The sequence below is a fragment of the Anas acuta genome, chromosome W, assembly GCF_963932015.1.
Source record: "Anas acuta chromosome W, bAnaAcu1.1, whole genome shotgun sequence".
Lineage (NCBI taxonomy): Eukaryota > Metazoa > Chordata > Aves > Anseriformes > Anatidae > Anas > Anas acuta.
The window spans coordinates 25,967,327-25,988,587 of NC_089016.1; the positions used below are offsets into that span (position 1 = coordinate 25,967,327).

At 46.3% G+C, this 21,261-nt stretch overlaps 1 pseudogene; it reads left to right on the forward strand.

Annotated features, from left to right (window-relative positions):
• Positions 1 to 651: 651 nt before the first annotated feature.
• Positions 652 to 21,261, forward strand: part of LOC137847441 (aquaporin-3-like) — a 29,996-nt pseudogene continuing 9,386 nt past the window's right edge.

The window sequence follows — 21,261 nt, forward strand, 5'->3', positions numbered from 1 at the left end:
TTTAGGTCAGCTGCCCTGGTGATGTTCCTTTCTCGCTTTTTGCCCACACCCAGCCTGCTGACTCTGGGAGGGTTAGAGAGTCCTGATGCTGTGCCAGCACTGCTCAGCAATAGACACAACACTGGTGTGATACCACTGCTGTTCCAGCTACAAGTGCAGAGCACAGCACTATGTGGGCTGCTGCAGGGAAAGTTAACATCCCAGCCAGACCCAGTACACCAAGACATTTTGCTGGTGGCATCTAGTTGTTCAGTGATTCCTCTTATCGCATCTCTTATATAGTTTATGAATCTCTGCTGATAAATATAATTAATCCAATCCATATTCTTAGTGATCGTTATCCACCAGAACAGTCACTCAAACCCTGCAGCAATTTGATTCCTGGATTTCTGTTCATCGGGAACTCCCCTAGGCACCCCAATAGAATCTATGTATCTATAATCAAATGATACTCCTAAGTTTCTTTTACTTCTTCTGGGTCTCTACACTAACTCATGGATGGTGGTAAATGCTTTGTGGGGGTGGCTGCGGCAATAGAAACAGAGTAACTGGCAGCACAGAGGTAAACCTGTCTAGGCTGCTACCCTGTGGCAAGATATTGCTGCCCGGGTAGAAAACCTGGCTGTAAAGGTACGTAATGTAGATGCTCACATGCCTAAGAATCGTACCACCGAAGAACATCAGAACAACGAAGAAGTGGATCGAGCTTCGAAAATTGAAGTACCTCAGGTGGAGCTGGAGTGGGGATGTAAGGGTGAGCTGTTTGGAGCTCGATGGGCCCATGAAACATCAGGACATCTGGGGAGGTATGCCACATACAGATGGGCTCTCGATCGAGGGGTGGACCTGACCATTGAGGCCATCACACAGGTTACCCATCAGTGTGAGACCTGTGCTGCAATCAAACAAGCCATGAGGGTAAAGTCTCCCTGGAATGGGGGAGATGGCTTGGATTTTGATACGGTGAGGCCTGGAAAATTGACTACATTGGACCACTCCCACAAACCCGCCAAGGCAAACGGTACATACTCACCATGGTAGAAGCAACTACTGGGTGGCTGGAAACATATCCAGTAAACCATGCCACTGCCTGAAACACTACATTGGGCCTGGAAAGACAAGTGCTGTGGCAACAAGGTACAACAGAGAGAATTGAGTCCAACAATGGGAGTCACTTCCGAAACAATTTGGTTACCTCCTGGGCCAAGAGACATGGCATTGAGTGGGCGTATCATATCCCTTATCACCCACAAGTCTCTGGAAGGTTGAGAGGTACAATGGACTGTTAAAGACTATGCTACAGGCATTGGATGTGGAGACATTGGGACATAAATCTACCAGAGGCCACTTGGCTAGTTAACAACAGGGGGTCTAACAGCCGTCCTGGTCCTGCTGAAACAAAACCCCTGCACACTGTGGGAGAAGCTAAAGTCCCTGTAGTGCATGTGGGGAAGTGGATGGGGAAGGCAGTGTGGGTTGCCCCTGCCATGGGAAAAGGCAAACCCACTCATGGGATTGTCTTTGCCCATGGACCAGGGTACACCTGGTGGGTAATGCAGAAAGATGGGGATATCAAGTGCGTGCCTCAAGGACATTTGACACTGGGAGAAAATTAATCTGTAATCCAAGTTATGTGTTGTAGGAGGACACTGCAGATCCAATGACAGGTCAATGTCACAAGGAACCAGACAAGTGCAACAGTGATGTGAGCTAAGCTGGTGCTGTTATCAAGAAAACCAACTTTGCCTGCCCTGAGTGATCACTTTGACAGATGAAGCTGAAATCATCAACAGTTTTTATGAACATTTTGGGAAAAGACCTATGGAATGAAAAGAAGTACAGACCTATAAATGCTTCAATAGACAGAGAACAATGGTAATGAGAATATCTACATACTAAACTGTGTGGTGCCTGAGTGTGACACAAATGTTATGGAATAAGGTGTGGAGGTTGTACTGGGTCTGGCTGGGATGGAGTCACCTTTTCCCTGCAGCAGCCCCACACAGTGCTGTGCTCTGCACTCGTAGCTGGAACAGTACTGATATCACTCCAGTGTTGTGTCTATTGCTGCGTAGTGCTGGCACAGCATCAGGACTCCTTCCAAGCCCCCAGGAGACAGCAGGCTGGGGGTGGGCAAGTGATGGGGAGGGGACATTGCCGGGGCAGCTGACCTAAACCAACCAAAGGGATATTCCATAAGACCTGATGTCACACTCAGCAATAAAAGGGGGGGCTCTCGTGGGGGAGGGGGCTGTTCCTCCTGAACAACCACTATGCGTTTTGAGGCCCTGCTTCCCAGGACATAGCTGAACATTGCTCGTTGATGGGAAGTAGAGAATATTTTTTTTCCTTCTGTCTGTGCTTCCGCGCGGCCTTATTGTTTCTTTTGTTTCTTTTTCATTCCCATTCCCTTTCCCTTTAATTAAACCTTTCTCATCTCAAACCTTGAGTTCTCTGTGCTGTATTTTCTCCCCCTTCCTCTTTGAGGAGAGGGGGAGTGAGAGAGCGGTTGTGGTGGTGCTCGGCTGCCCACCTGAGTAAAACCACCACGGGTCTGCAGCTTGGCAGTTACCTGAACTGTCATGGAGCATCCCTTGCTTTTGCATCAGAACTTAAAGAGAGGTAGAGGTATTGATCATGGTCACAGAACTCCTACTAGGAGGTGAAGATGCAGTGTAGTTCTGTGGTCTCTTCTTTTAGTATGTGATCTCCTCCTCTGTCTCCGTCTTCCCTAAGATAAGATACTGGAGAGGGTGCTATTGGTAGGCTGCAGGAGTTTGCAGGAGAAGTAGTCACACTTCTGTTTGTTGGATCAATAAGCTTGGGGGGAATGAAATGAAATAAATAGGGGTTAATGAAATGGAACTTGCACTGCAAAGAGTTCTGTAGATTTGATCAGTGGAGCTTAGGTTAGAAGAACAAAGATAATTCTTCCTGAAGGATTATAAACTTTCATGTTTGTTTTCCTTTCATGGTAGAGTACATGGTGTGGAAGTATCTCTGAAATCTCTGAACAAACCCCAAATTTACTTTTCATGAAAAACGCTTTTTGTGTTTTCTGCATCTGTAGAAAATTTCTGCTTACTTTTAGAAACTAATAAATGATGTCTGAGTTGCTGCTTATACCAAGCTCTGAATCTTTATTTTTACTGCACACTGTTTTGTTTGAGACAGCGTTTTAGTAGGAGTTGGTTTGAGCATAGGTAGAAAATGTGTACTTGAATGTATATTTGAATATACACAGGTAGCTGTTCAAATACTTGGATACTGGTCCCAGAGCAGCAGGATATACACAACTCTGTGTCCCCTTGGATCTGTCTGTCTCTGCATCCAGTTCTGGTTTCCCAAAGTAGATGCAGGTTGGTGTAACGAGGCTTTTCCTGAACAGCACAGGCCTGCTCCAAAGTTACCAATTTGTTGTGTATCTGACTGCCGCCAAACAGAATGGGAAATGTTTAATGCAAAAGCATGGGAGTCTGCGTGGTAAAATATTAAATCTGAGAAGTACAAGAAAGAGCAATGAGAAATTTATTATAAGGTTGCCAAATGTGACTCAAAGCCAAACATCTCTTAAAACAATAAAACTTCCCTCACACAATCTGTGTTATCAGATTTTGTGATTTCCAGTTGAACTAGATACGTGTGCTGACTTCTATGCAGAATCTTTCCAGTAATCTGTATTGTTATTGGCACGCTGATTTAAAAATCTTTACTCTCTGCACACTCTGAGTAACTGGATGGTAAACAAGCCTTGTTACTTATCTTTACCTTAGACTTTATGTGCAAACTTTAATACCGTATTCATATAAGGTCTGACCTTTTCTACAGTTGCAAACAAGCTTCCAAATAAATCTTGAATTATTAAACTACCCTTTAAGTGAATGTAATGCAGTTCTCACGCTACTTTAGATTTCTCTAGCTTCCATTCCTGTCTCACAGAAATGCTTCCAAATGGCAAGTCTAAGCAAAGTAGCTTTATATTTCTTAATTAGGCAAAAGCTTCAGAGCTTTTGCCTAATTAAGAAAAACAAAAAGCTTTTGTTTGACCAATGATGAGATCCTATAATAAACATTATGGGCATGGAAGAAACTTTAATTCAGATGTTAATAGGCATACAAGGATCTGTTTCAAGTCATATTAAAGGACTACTGCTGTAATAAAAATTGGGGATTATCTTCTAAATTAGTAACATCAGTCTGGTGACAGCAGCTCATGTTCTAGTAACTGTGCTGTTCCTGTTTAATTGTGTGCATGTTGTCACATTAAGGGGTGTAGCTGATTAACCGTTATGATAGTTACCCACCAGAACAAAGACTCAAACCCTGCAGCAATTCAATTCCTGGCTTTCTGTTCATCAGGAACTCCCCTAGGCACCCCAATAGAATCTATGTATACTCTGTCATCAAATGATACTCCTAAGCCTCTTCTACTTCTTCTAGGTATTTGTGATGTTTCTCTTTCAAATGCCAGAGTGAAGGGCATAGCTAATTGAACAAGTGCACAAGTGCCTCCCCAATTAGATGGTGGGGTGGACCGTAAGATCTTCCCTCCACAGTACCACCAGAGATCTGCCCTGGGGGTCTCAAGTCTTGAGCAGTTTCCCATCAAGTCCTTGGTAGCATTCAAGGTCTTTGTGCACAAGGCAAATTCTCCCAGATGATGGGTAGCACTCACACCCTGCCATGAGAGGCAAGCTGTATAGTTGCCTACAGCTGTAGAGAATGCAGGGGGAAACCTGATATTGCTATCATGCAAGGAACAGCAAAGAGAGAGACTTAGAGTCCTCATTTCCCCAGGCAGTCTTTTCTTGTTACAATGCAATCATACATCACATCCCCTGGGAATCCTTGGTCCACCCCCATGGGAAGGGCACTATCTGGGCAATTGGTCGTACCGAGGCACAAGCATAGAAATAGCTATGGTTGAGACTCTGGATAGTATATTTGACCCATTCTGTCCAGGCATTCACATCCCCATACCCTGTTTGAATCTCAAATGTTTGAACTTCCGCATTTCAAAGAGGACCTCCTGTTTTCTCTCCTGTTTTCTCCTTGAGTTTCTCCCTTTCTCTGATGGCAATAGAGGATTGTTTCCATACAGCTATTCTCAATCTGGCTGTTGGGTCTCTCCCAGTTATTTGTTCTCTCTGCTCAATTGTCGCTGGGCATTTAGATCTCCCCAAGCTAACACCTCACAAGCATCAAACATGACAGACTGTGGTACATAACACTCTGTCACAGTCACCTATATTTTGACGGGGTATCCCGTCTTCCTATTATCTGGTCATGCCTTTTCCAACTTGCCAATTGACCAAGGCCTTCTCTAAGGCCTACAATTACTAGAAACATAATTAACAGTTGAATTTTCCCTGTCATTATTTTTAACCCTTAGGTTTCCAAATAATTATCAATACAAAGAATAAGATATATGTACTACTAGAACAAAAACCCCTTGGGAGCACTTTGATTTGCTATAGGCCAGTCCTTTCTCTCACTCGCAAGCCACACTCATTAGTTACCTGTGAAAATAAAAGGTTAGTTTACAATTGTAAGCTCTTATCCTGCTCAGAGTCCACTATGAGATTTTTCTCTTTGATTTCAACTTCCAACAAGTCTTCTGTAGGAACAGTTTCCCAGGTACTAGGGTCGAAGGATGCTTTCACTCGAGTATAGTGAGTCCAACCTTTTTCCGCAGTTCTTACGACTGATTCAGTGGTTAGTAATGGTCCTACCCTTTCAGGCCGGAGTTGACTCTTTCCAGGTCCGAATGAGGACCCAATTTCCTGGGTGATGGTGGTGAATGGGGAATTCCAAAGGTGGGGTTTGAGCCAACAGCCCACGGGTCCTGAGAGATGACAAAGAAGAGGACAACCCCAGAATGCAGTTCTTAAGAAAACTCTTTTGTTTTGAATTGTGGTATCTCATCCCTTCTGCCCAGATAGGTTAATCCGAACAGCGTCTCATATGGTGAAATTCCTATATCCTTTCTTGGTGCTGTTTGAACCTGTAGGAGTAAGCATTTTACCCAAGGAAGTTGGGTTTCTAACGCTAATTTAGTTAATTGCTTCTTTAATATCTGGTTCATTTGCTCCACCTTCCCAGAAGAGGAGGGCTGCCGGGGGTGGGGGGGGTGAGAATCCATCTCAATTTCTAAGGCCTGCTTTAACCCTTGCAGTAAAGCCAGTCACATGGTCAATTAGGACAAACAAATAACTCAGTAAAGTCTACCAGTATACTTTGAAAAAGTCAAATCCCTGGCTCCCGTCCCCCTCTAGGTGGGTTATGGATGACCTTTTTATTTACCTTTTGACATATGGTACATCCTCTGCATATTTGCTTCACTGAAGTGTATATTCCTACACAGACATACTTTCTTAGGACAACATCACACACTGCTTGCACCTCTGTCGCGTTAAGGGGTGCAGCTGATTAACCGTTATGGGCCTGCACTATGCAGCAATCTACGAATCTGCTTAACCAGAGCGGAAGGCTGTACTTTATTTAACAGATGACTAACCCTCTCCAGCAATTGTTTAAGATGATTATTCTCACTCACAAGTTTATCATTTTCAGTCACAAGTTTATTATTTTCATCCAAATGTTTATCCACTCTGATTCCTAATGTTTTTCCCGTCTCCCTTTCAAAGGCCAATGATGACTTCAATACTTCATTCTCTGATTTGAAAGCTGTATGTTCCACATCAGAGATCAGTTTGGGAGCAGGAGTTTCCTTAGTTTCCTGCTGAGCACAAGATAAACAGGCTCCTAAACACAACGCAAATCGTGCCTTTACCCTTTCTTTGACCAATCTTTCATGAAGCCTGAAACCGCTCAATGTGCTCTACCACTTTCTCCTCATCTTTCCAAAACTTTTGGGCCCACTCCTTCCCTGCCTGGGAAGGGGCACATTTGTATTTTTGCAGCAGTTTATCCATAGCAATCCTGCCGACTATGCCAATTTCTCTGTCGCGTTAAGGGGTGTAGCTGATTAACCGTTATGGGCCCGGTCAGATTCAGGGTACTGAACTATCACAGTCACAGATTCACCAGTAACGCATTAACTGTTAGGGGTCTGGTCGGATTCAGAACACTGAACTACCACAGTCATGGATTCACCAGTAACGTATAACCACCCTTACCCTAGTCGCGTCTAATGAGAGCTATCACAACTAGGAATAATGCAATCAAGTGCGATTTATTACAGCAACAGGTACACAGGTTCTTTGAATTGCCGGCGATAGTGGCTGTCTGCAAAAGCAAGCTAGCATGCATGAAATACACAGGTGACACAGGTGTTACAGGTGTTACAGGTGCGCAGCCTAGAAATGAACGCATTAAAAGGATCAAAGACTCTAGAAAGATTTATAACCAAGTGTTCAAATCTCACCCAAAAGCGTCCCAATGTGGGGGAAGAGAGGCTCAGCCCATTGACTGGTCCCAGGAATCATGAGGTCTTAAGGATGTTGTATTCCCTTGGGATGGTATCTCCCCTGACGATGGTATCTTCCCTAACATCCCCTCTCTCTTAGGCCAATTTATATTATTTTCTATCTTTTAGGTGGAGCTTGAGTGACTCTAGTCAAGCATATCTTAGTTATGATTGGTAAAAAGTTCTCCCGTCTCCGTTTAAAGTAATAGGCTCTGAGAAATTCAGAGCGCATGCTCAGTGAGGGGTGGTCGCACCTTGGAGGCAGGTCGCTTTTGGGATGGAGGTGTGTTTTGGTATTATAATGATATAATGGGAAAAAGTACACTAGGGTACAGCATTTGTCAAAACATGACAGGTCCTTGGCTCAGGGTAGCAAAAAGTGCAGCTTATCAGTCTCGGTGTGCACAAGAACAATCGAATCCCCACCTGGTCACAGAGCCTAGCCGTGGTGTCTCTACTCAACTCTACGCTCCGTACTGTTCCTTAGAGCTAGCACACCAGGTTTCCCCAGCACGATAGCATCTAAGGTTGGAAGCCTAGGGAATGCTCGGGTAATGCAGCTATGCCCTACCCTGTTTGAAAACAAACAAAAACCTGCTGCTCAACAGCAGCTGGGAGAGCGAGGAGCCAGAAACCTCCCTGCACACACCAGTCAGCACAGAAGGAAGGGGAGGAGGTGCTCCAGGTGCCGGAGCCGAAGCCCCTCTGCGGCCTGTGGAGAGGCCCCAGTGGAGCAGGCTGTCCTCCCCCTCCCCCCCCCTTCCTGATACTTGGGAAACTGACCAAACACCACAGCAAATATACCAAAACTTCTAGACTGTTACTTAGATACTGCCTGCATCCTTTTTCCCTGCTCATTCAACTTCAAACAGCTCTGTCAAACACTACATACCACATCTTTTAACACTTTTTAACACTTCTTTCTATCTTTCTCCAGCCTGTACTTTCACCAAAGTCTCAGTCATTGGCCAACTTAATTCCATACCGTTCTCCCTCCTGTGACTTGCGGAAAACGGACTCCACAATCAGCAAGACTGTAAAGTAGGTATGTTTATTCAGCACTGGGCAGCAAGGGGGTTAGTTCCATCAAAGTGGTGCGCACCTGACGCAGCAACTTGCCTTGGTTATATGCAGTAAAGAGGTACATATGCAAGAAGTTTCACAATACGCCTATACAGATTCATAACCTGTCCCCGCTTCGTATTAAAATTAGTTCCAAGGAGTCATTTCCATAAACTCCTCCCATCTGCGCTTGCACAGTGTATTCTGGTGGTGGTCGTCGGGGGTCATGGGGATGAAGATTGATGACTCTTCCTCATCACCACTAGTTGACCTCTTGTCTTTGCACAGACTCAGTTGCTCCTTGGCTCTTGTCCATCCTCAGGACCAGTTTCTGCCAGTTTCTTAAGATAGGCTCACACTTATTAGGAGACTGACCTTGGTAAGCGGCCCAAGGCTTCTTGCTTCAGTTAATTTGCACAATAGTACTAAGTAGCATCCTAGTTTAATGCTGTCAGCGCTCTATCTTTACTTGATAAGATTCTCCTAACTCCCTCTCTCACCTGGATGCTGAAACAACATATCAGTATAGAATATTTCATGCCATTTTCCTTCTTTCCTCTTTCTTCCACTCCGGATATTCCTATTTGAAGTGGCCAGCCTGGCCACACTTAAAACATCTCAAAGCCTATCCCTGCTAGGATTCAGGCTGCAACACATGTAGCTTTCATTGCCTGCCATTCCTTCATCTCTCTTCCTCTCCTTTCCATCCTGGCCCTGACTCCCCTGAAAGATTCTCTTCCTCTTCCTCCACCCCTCTGCCTCACTACCTGCTGCACTGTCAATACCATTAGTTTCGCTCTCTCCTTTTCCTTCTCATCTCCCCTCCAGACACACACCTTCAGGGCCTCCCGCAGGAGGGCCCCCAGTGACTGCTCACTACATCCCCCCACCTTCTGGAGCATTTTCCGTGTATCTTGCCAGGCTTTAATCACACAATGAACTTTCAAGAGCACTTGGGATACCAGGTCCTCAGGATTCATCCCCGACTTTCTCATTCTGACCCCAAGTCTCTCGTATGATTTCTGTGTTGCACACTATTATTATTCCAGCCAGGACTGGCAAGTGGGTATTTCTGCCCTGCCGGTACTACCCTTGGTCCCGGAGGATGAGCTCTTTCCCATTTTTGTATAGCAGGTCTCCTCCTGATCATTCCCCTTTCTTCCCCTGTAAACAACATACTTATAATTCCCTCCAAGAGTATAAGTTAGGTCGTAGGAACTGGTCTAATAGTTCAGCTAGCCTGATGGGGTCCTCAGTTAAAGACTTTGTCTCCTCTTAAAACTCCTAACCTCTCTGCTGGTAAGGAGAGAGGGTGTCCTTCCCTAGAGGGTGTCCTTCCCTAGAGGGACAGTGTTAATTGCAGTCCCTGTCACCCTTCCTGGAGTGACTGCTGCTGCCACGGGTACAATATTAGGATTATAGGGAGCATAACTAGGCTCCTTCTCTGAAAAAGGAATCTTATTGTTTACACATAAATTTAAAGCCTGAATTTCATCAGACCCATATTTTGGCCAAAATACTGCTGTTTCCTTAATTGATTCTTTTGTCCAGACGGATACACAATATTTAACCTTTTTATTATTTTTTTTCTTTTACAATCTCCTCTAATTTTGGGATTATGTTTCCAATTTCTTATCATTCTTCAGGAAGAACTGTTGGTAGGCACTCCCCCAGGGATATCTCCCTGTCCCCTGGAACTCATATTTCCCATTTTTCCTAGCCCTTCTCAGTGTGCTGCTACAGAAATTTCCCTCCTGCAGGGTACCACACACTAACGTTCCGATTCTGGAAAATGGGGGTGTACTGCCAAGTACTTCCCCGTGCAAGGGTCACCGCACACCTATGAGTTTACCAGATTCCCTGGTGTACTACTCAGCACTTCCCTGTGCAAGGATTACCATACACCAAGTTTCCCAAGACTCTTCCTTTCTCTCTCTTATATCACGCTTCGTCCATCTCTGTCCGCACCCCTTGCGGAGCTACGGAACCGCAGATCAGGACTCCACACTCGCTTCATACAAAAGTACGTCTTAATCACACATCACACAGAGTCTCACCTGACCCCCAAGGCAATACTTAATATTTCTTACCTTTGTCTGTGCATAGAGTTATCGGTTCCATTCTTAAACCCGGAGTGCCTACCTTCTTCCCTTCCCCACTAGTTCACGGATCCTGCCTCTTTAATCAGTCTCAGGCCCTCTGTCAGCTCTCCTCAGAACCTCCACCGTTGATGCACAGGACCCCTGAAATCAGCAGGGCATGCCTTCCTGCTGCTGTGGCGGTGATGCTCCCCGGTAGGTGACTGGATCCCGGAGGAGCCCCCAAATTGTGAGAAACACTCTGTAGCCAATAACTTAGGCTCAGGCGAGGATCTTAGTGAAGTAGTAATTTATTCGCGATTGCAATGGTGGGCGCCCCACAAGCAGGAAAGCGCCTACTAGTTCCAAAACACAGTTGATATACTTTTTGATGACAGGACCCTCCCCTGTTTCCCCACTAGGTGGGTAATCTAGGTTCACAACCTATCCCATGCTTCACAAACAATGCATGGACTTCAGTTGATGGCCTGTTAAATTTCAAATTTCTTTTGACATTTTTTACTGATTGAAGTGGTAATGTTTCTTCACTTATCTGACTTGACTTGACACCCTGATTTTCACCTAATTCTCCTAAGGAGTCTGGTTGTCTGCATTTTACAAGGTTGCCTGTTAAGCTTTCTTATCACTGCAAGCATATCTCAATACCACATTACTTTCCTTTAAACAATGGAACTGTGGAAAAACAACATTTCTATTCCCACAGCCTTCAGGCTTCTCTCTTCAATATTATCACTGCCAGCCTAGACTATCAAAAGAGGATAGTAATCAGAGGGGCAAACCAGGTTGGGAAGCTTTCTGGCAATGTCCCTGACCCTGGCCCCAGGGAGGAAGCAGACTTCCCTATGGGTAGGGTCAGGCTGACAAATAGGGCCCTCTGTTCCCCTGAGAAGGGAGTCACCTACAATGATTACCCTTCTATCTTTCTTCGTGGAGGCAGTCTTGAGGCATGGTGTCGACTTCCTCGCTCTAGGCATCCTCCTGGGTACACTTTCTGCCTCAACCTCACCCACCAGTCTCTCAAGCTCCAGGGCCTCAAATCTGTTATGTAAGGGCACCTGGGAAGGTGGGGCCAGTAGGGCCGATAAGGGGGGGGGGGGGGGGGGGGCGTTGCCTGCAAGGTAGAGCAGGGACCTGTCTACATTCCTCCTCAATTCCCAGGCCCCCTCCCTCTGCCCGACTGCAACAGGGCAGGGGGTCCACCCCCATTTGGGGTGTCTCACCCCAGCACCTCTCCTTCAGGCCTGGCAGGGAGTTGCTCCACCAGTCTATCTCCCGCTCACACGCCCTGATGGCCCTCAGCCTCTCCACGTCCTCCTTGAGCTCTGCCACCAGGCTGACCAGGTCATCCTCACACACACAGTATCTGCCTCCCTCAGAGGGCAGCAACAGGCTCAGGCACTCCCTGCATCCAGAGACCTAAATTGCCACATTTTTGAGCGGGCAGTCAGTCTGAATGTTTACAGACTTTCTAGGGAGATCTCTCAGCCTAGCATAGACCATTGCGGCCTAGCTAGTGGTAGACAGCCGTTAGATGAGTTGTTCTTATGGGCGGGGGGGGGGGGGGGGGGGGGATCGCTCTGCTCTGCCCATGCAAACTGCCGCACACCGCCCTGTTTGCCTGTCCTAGTCACCGCGCTCCCTAGGGGCTGCTTTTGAACGGCCGGGGAGGGGGCGCTGCTGGCTCCACCTATGCCTCGTCAGCCTCCCTTGCGAGGACTGCCGGGTCCTGGTGGCTCCCTCGGCTGCCTCAATGCCAGAAAAAAAAAGCCCTGCCTGTCCCGATCCCCTGCTCTGCTGCAAAACTCATCTGCCCTGGAGCCAATCGCCTCGGCAAGTAGTCTGTGGTCTACAGAGAGCTAAGCAGAGGATATCTAATTCCTAAAGGACTAAAGCTAGGAGCTCTCTCCCCTGCACCATTCAACTGCCCAAGGGAAATGGGTCAGCTTGGCATCTGTGCAGGAGGGGGACCCTGCCCAGTGAGAGCCTTGGTGCTTGCTACTCTAGGGTCTGAGTCTACTCTGGGATACGGGGCATGCTCCAAATCTGGTGCATCAGGGCCAATATCACTCTCCTTTGTTCTGATTTTTGCAGCTCATATGAATGCTGCTATCACTATCACACACTGCATTTTAGGAAACCTCCCCTAGAGAAAGCTTACAGCTTATCTGCTCGGCCAGTTCCTGGGCTCCCTTCTGGAAGCAGCCACCATCTTTGATACCTACTATGGTATAGTGGTGTCTTTATCACAGATTCACAAAATCACGGAATTGTCTAGGTTGGAAGAGACCTCCAAGATCATCAAGTCCAACCTCTGACCTAACACTAACCAGTCCTCCACTAAACCACATCACTAAGTTCAACATCTAAACATCTTTTAAAGACCTCCAGGGATGGTGACTCCACCACTTCCCTGGGCAGCACATTCCAATGCCTCACAACCCTCTCAGTAAAGAAGTTCTTCCTAATATCCAACCTAAAACACCCCTGGCGCAACTTTAGCCCATTCCCCCTCGTCCTGTCACCAGGCACGTGGGAGAATACACCAACCCCCACATCACTACAGCCTCCTTTAATGTACTTATAGAGAGCGATAAGGTCACCCCTGAGCCTCGTTTTCTCCAGGCTCAACAACCCCAGCTCCCTCAGCCACTCCTCATAAGACTTGTTCTCCAGACCCCTCACCAGCTTCGTCGCCCTTCTCTGGACCCGCTCAAGCACCTCGATGTCCTTCTTGTAGCGAGGGGCCCAAAACTGAACACAGTACTCGAGGTGCGGCCTCACCAGAGCCGAGTACAGGGGGACAATCACTTCCCTAGACCTGCTGGCCACACTGCTTCTTATACAAGCCAGGATGCCATTGGCCTTCTTGGCCACCTGAGCACACTTCTGGCTTGTATTCAGCCGACTATCAACCAATACTCCCAGGTCCTTCTACACCAGGCAGCTTTCCAACCACTCATCTCCCAGCCTGTAGCTCTGCTTGGGGTTGTTGCATCCAGCCTGCCCCAGGATCCCTGAGCAGGGACAAGGAGCTGGCATGCAGAAGGATCTTGCATTAACATCCTTGCATAAACATGCATGCTGCCTGTCCCTTCTGAAGACCCTATAGCCAGACATTGCAGCACTCCAGTCATGAGAGTGGTCCCACCACATCTCCGTGATAGCAATCAAGTCGTAGCCTGCCTGCTGCACGATGGCTTCCAGCTCCTCCTGTTTGTTACCCATGCTGCGTGCATTGGTGTAGATGCACTTCAGCTGGGCCATTGCCTTCTCCCCTGGCCTTGCCATTGTTCCCCCTGGCACAGCTCCAACAAGCCTTGTTTCAGCCCCATCCCCCATCTTACCGAGTTTAAAGCCCTCTCAATGAGCCCCGCCAGCTCCTGCCCTAGGATCCGTTTTCCCCTTAGAGATAGGGACCTGTCTACAGCCATCAGGCCGGGTGTCGAGTAAAGCGCCCCATTGTCAGAAAAAAACAAAATTTCTGTGTTGGCAGCAGCCTCTGAGCCACGTGTTTATCAGGTTGGCTTTCGGTGTCCTCTCTGTACCCCTCCCTGCCACCATAGGGATAGACGAAAACACCACCTGTACTCCTGCTCCATCCACTAACCGTCCCATATTCAGCCTCACATCCTATATCTGGACTGGAGCTTTTCAGCAGCCACTAAACAGAGCAACACAAGAGGGGCACCAAGTCACCTCACAACACCCAGGTAACTGCTTGTCAGCAGGTCAACAAGTAAGGTGTCCTCACCTGTCCTGGAGGCAGGAAGCAGTTCACACACCATACTCCAGGCAAGGAATCTCATCCCCTGCCCTGGGGTCAGGATGGTCAGTTGCAGTCAAAGGCAGCCTGGTCCCTCACATGCCACTAGCTATGAAGGCTGGCCTCTCTTAGGCACATGGGGTCCTGCAAGCCAGCTGGCCTGGGCTGGACTCGTGGGCTTAGATGGAGATGAGCTGTGTCTAGGTGCATAAATTATGAGGTTTCATATAAGCAAGCAGAAAGAAGTCAAAGACAGTTTCATTTGAGACATGCAAAGTGCAGAGGATGTTATACAGAAGGTTTTTCAGATCCCAAGGAAGATGTTTCAGTCTGTTCCAGGCCAGCATCAGAAATGAGTAGAAAGCTATAGGATATCCTGGGAAGGAAGAGAAGAATACGGGGATAGATGGGAACTATGCAAAACCCCTGCAAGGAGCTAAGCTAGTTTATGATCCCGCAACCAGTAAAACCACCATCTCAGGCACCGTTTCCTGTTAATTTTCAGAAGTATATCCTATTTGGCATCTTCAGTCCAAGAGCTTGCTCTCCTTGTTGTCCATTCGACTCCTTTGTCAGATTCTGGATCAGCCCCAACTGGACAGGTTCTGGTGGGGAAATGCATTGCTAACAGCCCTTTATCTTCAGATCAGCTGCCAGATACACACTGAAGAACAACTCAGACTTAATTTAACATGGTCTTCTGCAGTGATCTCACCCAAAATAAAAAGCTGCAGTTCAATGTGAAGGCTGCAAGACTCTTTTTATGTCCTCTGCCACTCTCCAACATCTTTCTGGCCAAAGGGGAGATGTGCTGCAGCTGGTGGGGCATGAGCTGAACCAGTCTGTCCCCCAGCACAATTCTCAGGGAAAATTGTCCTTCTTCAGCTATAAATGCCACCCAGCCTCAGCCTGTATAACAGTAGATGAATGGAGCCCATCGTCCATGCTCCAGAAGAACAGGATCAGAAGCCCTACAACTACTTAGACTCCCACACTACTTGCGGCCAGATTTACCAATATACTTTGTAGGAGTGTGACTTGCAATCACATGAAAAGGGATAGGACCACATTCCCACAGGTGTATAAATCAGTTTGGTTATATTTCGCACTTGCTTCCCACAGGTATCGCTGATGTACCACTGGTGTGAGAAACAAAGTTGTGTTTTTGCAGTAGAGAACTAATTTTCTGTATTCAAAGGTAGTTGTCTAATCATAATAAGGAGAAATGCTAAGTAGATAAGTGCACAGTAGAAGGCCTCGCTGTTCCAAAATAAGATAGAGGCTTGAGAAAAACAGGATGAGCAGTGTGAGAACAGTAAAACAAAGATCACAAGTTCTCAAAACATAAAAAAGGAAGAAAAAAAAAGGAAAAAGGAGAAATTAAAGGGTGGAAGAAAAAAAAATATACATATATGGTATTGAGGAACGTCGAGTAGCTTGTGAACCTGTAGTAGCCAACCAATAAGGAAACAGGAGAAATCAGGTGTAGGGTAATAGGGAATAAAAGGTTATGATTTGTTTATTATAATGCACTCCTAAATGGTAGGATGCCCACCAATGCAATCACAAATAAAATAGCTTCACAGAAGGTCCTGTCTGAAGAAAATTATTGAGAGTTTTCTCACAATTTGGGGGCTCATCCAGGATCTTGTCGCCTACTGAAGAGTTCTTACCACCACAGTGTCGCATTAAGGGGTGTAGCTGATTAACCGTTATGGGCCCGATCGGATTCAGGGTACTGAACTATCACAATCACAGATTTCACCAATAACGCATTAACCGTTAGGGGTCTGGTTGGATTCAAAACACAAAACTATCACGGTCACGGATTCACCAATAACGTATAACCACCCTTACTCTAGTCGCGTTTAATGAGAGCTGTAACAATTCAATCAAGTGTGATTTATTACAGCAACAGGTACACAGGTTCTTTGGATTGCCGGCGATAGTGGCTGTCTGCAAAAGCAAACTAGCATGCATGAAACACACAGGTGTTACAGGTGCGCAGCCTAGAAATGAACGCATTAAAAGGATCAAAGACTCTAGAAAGATTTATAACCAAGTGTTCAAATCTCACCCAAAAGCGTCCCAATGTGGGGGAAGAGAGGCTCAGCCCGTCGACTGGTCCCAGGAGTCAGAAGGTCCTAAGTGTGAAATGTGTTCATCTGATTCGTGTCAATATGGAACAATGCTAGGGCCACATGGTATGATGAAATGTGACCTTCTGTCTTACATACCCTTGTATAACCACAAATCTAAGAAAAACAGAGTGGTTAATGTATATAGTTCTTGTATCTTGCAAAGGAATGTTTTAGCAATTTGTGTCAATAGAGAGCTTGAAGGGAAATGTATTTGTAGGCTTTTCCTTGAAGTCTCTGATATCTGGGGGGGTTTCAGAATAACTGCTAACTATTATGACTATTGCATGGGACACTATGAAAGTCTCTGATATCTGGCCAGGAGATTAAGGAGACAAGGAAAGCTGAAGGACAACTAAAAGACAAAGCTTGCAGTGGACGCTGCACAAGTCTAACATACAGCCAAGCTGGACAAAGGAGAAGTACAAGAAAAAAAGCCTGGGATGAAGACTATGAGCCTACAGCACGAGAGACCCCCAGAGACCCCCCAGAGGGACCACCGGAGACTGATACGCATGCTCCAGTAGGAGGGTTTGGATTTCAGAAACTAATTATAATAACCCTGTTGATTTTTTTTAGAAGTAGTAATGAATATGTATTAGCCTAGGAGCATAAAAATCAGCTGCTTGATGTAACTGGTGTGTGTCTTGGTGGAGCAGAGACTCCCGGCGCACCCAGCGCTGTTTGCTTACCTCTATTCCTTTAATAAATTGTAAACTTTGATTATAGCCCTATTTTGAAGACTGAGCCATTTATTACAAAGCCTTTGCTATAGATGACTTCCTTTCCACAGCAAAGTTTACAAAGTTTACCTATTTTCACAGAATCACAGATTTTCTAGGTTGGAAGAGACCTCAAGATCATCGAGTCCATCCTCTGACCTAACGCTAACAGTCCCCACTAAACCATATCCCTAAGCTCTACATCTAAACGACTTTTAAAGACCTCCAGGGATGGTGACTCCACCACTTCCCTGGGCAGCCTGTTCCAGTGTCTAACAACCCTTTCAGTAAAGAAGTTCTTCCTAACATCTAACCTAAAACTCCCCTGGTGCAACTTAAGCCCATTCCCCCTTGTTCTGTCACCAGTCACGTGGGAGAACAGGCCAACCCCCACCTCACTACAGCAGAATTTTGAAGACTGAGCCTTTTATAACAGTATTGATGGAGAAATGAGGCAAGCCTTTAGTCATGTGGATGTGCGTTTTCAGAAGGGGTTATGGTTGAAAAAATGTTATTCTTTCTTCCACCTGCTACGACTTGTCCCTACAGCATTGCCACTGTGAGGCGGAGAGGAGTCGGGATGTGCTCAGAGCATGGAAGGGTTTGGTCCAAAATCATAACCAGCTTCCAAAATGAGTGCCCCTCAGCCAGGGACAGCCCCTGGGAGCACCATGCTTGTGTTTTAGTGTGTGTGCACAAATCTTGTAGGAGTGACCTGGGATCTTCTGCATCTCTCATGCAGAGGATGAAGGGCTGTGGGAGCTCTGTGCCTGTATGGGAGAAAATGGGGCAGGTGGTGGGAGAAATAGTAAAATCCCAGGCATGGCAAACACTGCCTGCTTGTCAGCAGGCAGAAACAGGGTATGCAAAGGGGGAAATGAATCCCTTGGAGCTGTCCTAGTCTATTCTTCTGTTAATGAAGTGCAACTTTGAGATTTTGTTTCTTTTAATAAGAAAAATCACTTTTTTTCCTTGTTCTCTACCACCCAGATTCCTGTGTGTCTCTTATCAGCTGCTTGAAACAGAAAGGGCTTTGAAATTGACTCTTTTTCCCCCCTGTTTCAGAGGACCTGGATAGCGGTTTAAACTGCATAATCCTAGGACAGAGGATATCCCTCAGTAGTTCTTGCTGCCTGCCCTGCCAGCAGGCTGAGCTGGGTGTGAATGCATTTATCTGCATCTGAGCCCAGTAAACATCTGTTATGGGCTTCAGAGAATAAATACCTGAGGAAGGCCATGGGATCCAAGAAGAGAGATTCATTCACAGGAGATGGTATTGACTGAACATGAATGTATTAGAACTGAGCAGTACTGAGGATGGATTTAAGGCTTGGTACTATTCACACTGAAGTCAACTTCCTGAGCCCAAAGGGAGGGAGAATGTTTGAAGTTTGCAGCTTACTTGAGATCACACTGTGTAATGTAAAACTTGTCCCACTGTAGATATTGGCATGGCTTCAGCTTCTCTCCTCCCTCACTTGCGTAACTGCAACTCTCTAAAACTCTTCTAGAGCAAAACCATTTCAGACCCCTGCAAAGCCTCTTTGCTGGTAAGAATGGACCTGGTGCTTGATTCTTGCTCTCTTTTAAAGAGGTTGTAAAGGTAGCAGAACATTGCCTAAAAAAGAAAGTGCCTTTTTATTTTTTTTTTGAGAAAAATAATCCAGCTAAGCAGCCAAACCCTGAGCAGCGCAAAGGTGAGGTGCTCTTAACTTGCAAGCAGCTTCCTCTGTGCACAGCACCTTGCACAACAAAGTTGCAGTTTGTGCCTGGTTTCCCTCCTGCTACAGGAATGGCAATGCTGATTCTGTTTCTTTTGATAATTAAGATGACCCTTCCCCTTCAAAATACACTTTCTGAATGGTGCATTAGGTTTGAACTTTATAGCTGTGTTGGAAGCACCCCTTGCTGACAGTGGTTAAGCAATGCAAATGCTGAAGGTATTTTCCAAGTGACTTGCTGTTTGTGTTATTGCTGTAGCAACTCGCTAAAGCGAGATTTCTAGTGGCAGGTCTCTGTGCTTTCCTTAAAGGCTAGGTATGTTTGCTTTGCTCTGCTGGTTGTAAATACCAAAGGTGACTCTGTTAGGTTTTTACATTTGCAAGAGAAGTAACTTGCTGCTGTAACTGATTTTCCAAGTTGGACTAACTATGATTCACTACTGTTGAGGCATGAGGAAAGAACAAAACTATTCTTAACTGCTTTTCAGTCAGGCTGTCCTGGATTTGTGGCCAGGTGGGAGCTTTTTGGGATATGAGTGTGCTGCAGACCACAGAAACCAAAATAGCAAAGTGGTTGGGATGGTCAAGGTGAGGGGAACCTCATTTAACTGTTGGCAGTGCAAAGCTTAAAGTCTGTGCTTGTGCTGCAGCCATCCAGGGTGGCACAGCAATTTCTAGCGTTGCTTGCTTGATTTGTGCCAATTTTCTTAAAGCCAGCTTGTAGCACTTGGAGTTTTTATTATTATTATAACTGTTTTGGTAGGATTTAAAAGGGAGTGGAAATCTTTCTTTTGAAAACATCACTTGGGATGCAGCTTTCCCCCAGCAATGCCCAACTCTGTGAGCAAAAACCCCACCAGAAACTCAGGTCTTTCTGAGAGCTGAAGCCTCCTGATCCAAGGGACATCAGGGATATCAGAATGTGTTCTTGCTTCAATGTGTGGGAGACAAGCTAAAGTAACGAGTTTCCTCACTAATGCCCAAATCCTCCACTGATGGCTGATCTTTTTTTGCTTTTTTTTTTGTGTGTGTGTGTGTGCTGAGAGCAGTCTCTCTCCATCTCTGAGCAGCATTATTGTAGCACATGGTACATGTATGGCGCAGCTCCCCTCAGACTCCCTCTTCTCTCTCAAGTCCTGCTGCCCCACCTGGCTCTGAGACAGCTGGTGATGAAAAGGGTTGTTAAGCATTGGAATGGGCTGCCCAGGTTGAGTCACCATCCCTGGAGGTCTTTAAAAGACGTTTAGATGCAGAGCTTAGTGATATGGTTTAGAGGAGGACTGGTTAGTGTTAGGTCAGAGGTTGGACTAGGTGAACTTGGAGGTCTCTTCCAACCTAGATGATTCTGTGATTCTGTGAAAAGAGCTGTAAGACTACAGACCATCCACCTCTGCTCTTCCCTGCTGGGCTGTTTCTGCCCAGGCTGACTCCAGCTGTGCTGGACAAAAGTAGCCAGACTGGGATCCGATGTTTCTCCCCTGCTTTGCAAGCTCTAAATGATGACCCATCTGTTTGAGAGATATTTTGAGGAAGGGCATAAATGGTGCTCTTTGTACTGTCCCTATGGCTTGTAGAGGTCCCCTCTGGCTGTGTGGGCTGTGGAATTGAGGAAGGTCTGTGGATGCTGGAGATGGATCTACCTTCAGATCCACCCAGCTGGTCCCGATACATGGGGAGGGCAGCAAGAGGTCATGGTTGGGGTTTGCACTGTATTAACTTAGTCTCACATTGAGCTGCAGGGAAGGAGTTGGGAGGTGGCTTTAAACTGGCTGTAGTGAGAGCCCTCCCTCCTCTTCCTCCTTGGGGAAGACTTTGGGAAAGTCCTAGGTTTTGAGTTCCCCTCTGATATGAAGAAAGGGGTCTCTGATACTTAAAATCTTTCATCAGTAGCTCAGGTTCCCTTCCTTCAGAGTATCCCCTGGGTTTGACTGCCCTTCTGGCATCTTCCCCACCTAACCAGAGGGCAGTGAGGGCTGAGCAATGTTTCCCATCCACCAAGGTGATTAGGGTGCAACAACTCATGCAACAAAACTTTCCCATCTTGATTTAGAGATCAGTCTGTCTGAAGTCCAAGTGCAAATGCAGACAGGCCTTTTGTGTTGCACCTGGAGGCGTGAAAGAGCACTGACAAAGAAGGAGGGAGAGGGCGAGTGAGGGAGGGAACCTGACTGCTGTGCAGAAGAGCGCTGAGTGCTACCCTCCTAAGTTCACCTACAGAACTGCTTTGCACAAGAGCTGTCTGTGAACCCAGGTGGCCTTGCTTCTTCATTAGCTCTTTCAACATTTTATTTTTTTGTTCTCCAAGGTTCTTTCATACTAGCTCTGAC